This window comes from Rhinopithecus bieti, unplaced genomic scaffold (genome assembly GCF_001698545.2).
Source record: "Rhinopithecus bieti isolate Rb0 unplaced genomic scaffold, ASM169854v2 scaffold_47952, whole genome shotgun sequence".
Taxonomy (NCBI): domain Eukaryota; kingdom Metazoa; phylum Chordata; class Mammalia; order Primates; family Cercopithecidae; genus Rhinopithecus; species Rhinopithecus bieti.
Window position 1 is genome coordinate 2,032,894 of NW_016820098.1, and position 5,371 is coordinate 2,038,264.

The following is a 5,371-nucleotide window of genomic DNA, read 5'->3' on the forward strand; positions in this document are numbered from 1 at the left end:
TTTTTTATAGAGTCAGGGTTTCACCATGCTAGCCAGGCTGCAGGCTGGTCTCAAACTCCTGACCTTGTGATCCACTCACCTCAGCCTCCCAAAGTGTTGGGATTACAGGCATGAGCCACTGTGCCCAGCCCTCCCCTACTTCTTTAAGGCCTCTATACCTCTTTGAACATTATCATTCCTGAAAGAGTATGCAAATGAACCACTAATAAGATGGCATGCTTCTGAATTTAATCAGGAAAGGGTAAACTCATGTTATAGAATTAAAGATCTAAACACATATTTTGAGGGATATACTAATAGGACATTGAAGGCAGAGGAATTGTTTCCAAATAAAACAGCCTCCTTTGAAGTGAGAGTTCATCAAAGCAAGTTCTTCTAACCTTTAGGAATGTAGGCTTCTTATAAATTTACATGGTCACTTGGATGAGTGATCAGGGCATAATTTCCCCTTCCAATTTTGACCTATTTGGGTTGATGTTTAGTGCATCACCACACAATGATCTGTCTACCTCCCCACCAGACTATGAATTTTTTTAGGGTAGGGACTTTTTCTTTTATCTCTGATTCCCTAGCACATTGCAAATAACCTATTGCTTGGGAGACACTAAAAGGATACTGAAGGAAGGGAGAAGAGCAAAAAGAGGGAGGGGAGGAGAATGGAATGGAGTCCACTTAGACTCACGGCGCTCATTCAGAGTTGTCAAAACACTCAATTCCTGTTGGCCTTGAGGGAGCTTCCTGACTCCCAGAGCACTGCGGGATAGTGAGAAGTAGGTAAAATTTGAAATCAGGAAACTTGTGTTTGTGTCCTAGTTATGCCATTTCATGCATGTATGTCCTCCGATGAGGCATTTAATCTCCAAGCCTCAATATCATCTTCTGTAGATTGAGAATTATTATGTCTACCTTAAAGAGATCCTGAGTGATTAAGTGAAATAAAATATGTGAAAGCATTCAGCAACTGTTTTTTTTTGTTGTTGTTGTTGTTTTTTGAGATAGAGTCTCACTTTGTCACCCAGGCTGGAGTGCAGTGGTGCAATCTCAGCTCACTGCAACCTCCGCCTCCCAGGTTCAAGTGATTCTCCTGCCTCAGCCTCCTGAGTAGCGGGGTTGTAGGTGCACAGCACTACACCCAGCTAATTTTTGTATTTTTAGTAGAGACAGGGTTTCACCATGTAGGCCAGGCTGGTCTCGAACTCATGACCTCAGGTGATCTGCCTGCCTCGGCTTCCCAAAGTGCTGAGATTCAGGCATGAGCCACTGTGCCCAGCAAGCATTCAGCAATTTTTTAAATGCCATTTAATTGTTACCTACCATTATTATTACCCTGAAATCAGAGCCATCTTCCACTGAACTCCCTTTTCTGTTTAATTTGGCAAAATACTGTCTTTTATTTTTTCATCCAACAAGAAGCCACAACTTTATCTATGATAGAAACAGTACAAATTTCAAACCAAGCTCCAGTTACTCCTTTGAGACACCAAAAAGAGTTGCTTTCAGATGGTTACATTGTTAATTCCATAATAGCATTTACAATATCATTACTGTTCTTCAGGGCTCGGACTGCCTTTGCTCTGGACACATTTGCTTGTGACATGACCAATTCTACGTCCTTAATTTCCACACCTGTTTCATCGACCTTCCTCTTCACTCTCCTCTTGTACAGTTGGAGTCTGTGTGTTTTCCTGAATGTTTGAGATAGCTTCACCTTGAACTTTGAATTTCTCAGCAGCTGCTAGTTGTGCTTGCTGAGATAAATCTTTGATCTTGGCTTCCCCAAAAACTATGCAGGTATCCGAAGCAGGGTTCTTGTAGACATCTGGCTTTGTGATGACAAAGAAGATATTCTTAGATTTTCGGATAGTGACTCTAGTAACTCCTGTAACCTGTCGAAGACCCAGTTCGAACATAGCCTCCCGTGCCTTCTTTTCACTCCGCCTCTGTTTTGCTTTACTGACTGGTTCTTCATCAATTTCAGCTGCTACCGCCAGCTGGGCTTGTTATGTGGTTACCTGGGTGGAATCCTGTTCTTCAAGCTCTAGTACTGACTCATCACTGTCAGATTCTGTTCCAGACCCTGTCTCAGCCCGGGGCTGCGGCAACTCCTGCTCTATACCAGGGACGGTTTCTGTGGCTTCGCCGGGCATTTTGTGGAGGGAACAGGGAATCAAGATGGCAGCAGAAAGAGAACGAGCAAGAGCGAGTCCGGCGCCTGGTGCGGAAGGAAGCCTGGCGCCCAAAATACTGTTTTTTGATAGAGTATTTTAAAGAAGGGGGGAAAAGTCTGATTTTAAATTCATTTTCTCTTCTTGTTCTCAGGATTTTGGTAAAGTGTATTGGATGGTTATTTTTTTAAAAATGACAGCAACAGTGTTTCCAGTCAAAGGTTTGCTACTGGCCTCCAGTTAAATCAGAACCACTTGAGAACTTCATAAAATACAGATTCCCAAGTCCCAATTCCGAGGACCTCAATTCAATTGTCCTTGAGTGGGAATGGGGAAACCTGTAGCTTAAAAAGCTGCCCAGCTGAGTCTGATGAGAAACCAGGCTAGGAAACCTGGATAGGCTCCTTTTTCCATTTAAAACTGTCAGCCCCTGTAATCCCAGCACCTTGGGAGGCCGAGGTGGGCAGATCACTTGACATCAGGAGTTCGAGACCAGCCTGGCCAACAAACATGGTGAAACCTCGACTCTACTAAATATACAAAAAAATTAGCCAGGCGTGGTGGCACATGCCTGTAATCCCAGCTACTCAAGAGGCTGAGGCAGGGGAATCACTTGAACCTGGGAAGCCGGGTTGCAGTGAGCTGAGATCATGCCACTGCACTCCAGCCTGGGCTACAGAGTGAGACTCTGTCTCAAAAACAAACAAAAACTGTCAGAAAAACTCCAAGTTCAGGCAAGAGAGTTTATGAATATGCCCTTTCTACCTGGCTAATTGTCAGCTGAATAAACCGTCACATGCTATGAGGGTTCGTGGCATTCAGACTTGTTGTTTGAAACTAGCAATGTTATAGAAATGCCAGCTTCAGCCTGAGCATGCCTTTTCTGTAACAAATTCACAGGTAGGCACATGCACCTAAAATCAAAGCTCTGGAGCTAGAGTGAGAAATACAAGATTAGTAGGGCTCTTAGAAAAAACATTTGATCTCTTTTGTCTTATTTCCTCAGCTTCAGGAGAAAATGGCATAAGGCATACCTCTGTCTGTTTTACAGGGATTTATTATGGTTATCATTATTATTATTTATTTCACTATTTTTTTTAGAGACAGGGTTTCACTTTGTCACCCAGGCTGGAGTCCGGTAGTGTGATCATAGTTCACTGCAGCCTCGAACTCCTGGGCTCAAGCAATTCTCCTGCCTCAGCCTCCTGAGTAGCTGGGACTACAGGCATGCACCACCATACCTGACATACAGGGGTGTTTTGACCTGAAAATGAACGTGAAGAAGTAATGGTTATTCGAACTTTTTGGAAAAACTCCTCTGCCTCATCATCTTTGGGGCTCAGGGTAGCTCCAGAGTTACCATTCAGCACAACTCTTATAAAAATTGAAATTCTACATTTATATTCCACTGGGACTCATGTATGGCTGGTGGTAAATTGGTACAACCACTTCAGAAAACTGTTGAGTAGTGTCTAGCAAACTAAACATTTGCATACCCTATTTTGCTCCTATGCACATACCTAACAGAAATGTTTACAATGTTTACCAAAAGTCATGTACTAGATGTGCATAGTATATTATAATAGCTGATTATAATTATAATAACTGATTATAATAGCTCAAAATTGAAATTACCCGAATGACCATCTACAGTAGAATGGATAAATTGTAATATATTTGCACAGTAGAATACCATACAAAAAAGAAAATGAATTATCTATAATTACATGCAAAACTAGATGAATTTCACAAGCATGAGTTTGAATGAAAAGCTAAACAGGAAACAGTCAATACTGCACTTACATAAAGTACAAAACTGGCAGAACAAAGAAGCTGAGATTGTGGGTCTCCCAGACAGTAGTTCAGCTTCCAGGACTCTCTTCCAGCATGACCAAAGACACCTCTTCACACAAGATGGTAGCAACAAATTATAGGTGCGGTTGCAGCAAACTCACAGATCAATTGAAAATCCTCATCAATACCTTCAATCAAAAACCTTGCTCAGGTTATTCTACCAAATAAAAATTTGGTTTATAAATCAATACAGAAGAGTCAAAAATCCAGATCTGGTTTCAGAATTGAAGAGCTAGGCGTGGATTCCAGAAAAGACCAGAACCAGAGACTTTAGAATCAAGCCAGAGCCACGGACAAAATCAACCCGGTGCAGAGTTTCAAAGCAGAGAAGCCCGACAGTGTTGTACCACCTGCAGTGCCTGTCAATTATGCCCTCTCATCAAGGCAGTTTTGAAAAACCCATACCCTAGGACTGATTCCAGGAAACAACTTGCTAAAGAAATTAGTGTTCCAGAGTCAAGAGTCCAAATTTGGTTCCAGAATAGAAGATCTAGATTTCATCTCCAGAGAAAAAGGGAACCTGTTGTGTCCTTAGAACAAGAAGACCAGGGGCAAGATTTCTGAGAGACTTCAAGGTACAGAAGATACACAGAATGGCACCACCCTCACTAGCAGCTCTCATTTCTCTAGAGCCAGAACATGGTGAACACAGTCAAGTTCAGTGTATTTGATATTATCAACTTGGGCCCCAAATCTCTCTCATAGTCTTCTTGGGAGATGACAAAGGACTTGGCTGGGTGTGGTGACTCACATTTGCAATCCCAGCACTCTGGGAGGCCAAGGCAGGAAGATTGTTAAGCCCAGGAGTTTGAAACCAGCCTGGGCAACATAGCAAGACCGTGTCTCTACTATCAAAAATAAATAAAAAGGACTGTAGGAGGCAGAGATAGGTACAGGAGGCACCACACTACCCTATTGACACAGCCTGGATCCAGAGTTCAGCAGACCTGAGACAATGAAAATAAACTTAGTAATAATAATAATAATAATAATAATATTGTGGCTACCCTTGGGGTGGAGGTAGGGGGTTAGCGATTGTAAGAAGATATGAGGGGCACTTCTGGGGTGCTAATATATTGTATACTGAGTCTTTCTTTCCCCTTTTTTATTTTTTAAATCTTTGTAGGTACACAGTAGGTGTATAAAATTCTGTTTCTTGATCTGAGTGATGGTTACAGAAGAATGTTGAGTTTAAAAATTAATTGAGTTGTATATTTATGAGATCTGCATAATATGAGAAATGCATATTACACTTCAATTAAAAGTTTAAATCTAAGCATGCTCCTCAAAACAGAAAAAAGAAAGTTGAAATCAACTCCAAGAATGCATATCCAAAGCGTAGCTGATGATGC

General features: G+C 41.7%; 2 pseudogenes across 1 annotated transcript; one reads left to right on the forward strand and one right to left on the reverse strand.

Annotated features, from left to right (window-relative positions):
* Positions 1–1,403: 1,403 nt before the first annotated feature.
* LOC108520180 (nascent polypeptide-associated complex subunit alpha-like) lies at positions 1,404–2,166 on the reverse strand (annotated as a pseudogene). Its single transcript, XR_001882843.1, has one exon. The product of XR_001882843.1 is annotated as a nascent polypeptide-associated complex subunit alpha-like (transcript).
* Positions 2,167–4,052: 1,886 nt separating this feature from the next.
* On the forward strand, positions 4,053–4,665 carry LOC108520186 (double homeobox protein A-like; annotated as a pseudogene).
* The last annotated feature ends 706 nt before the right edge of the window (positions 4,666–5,371 follow it).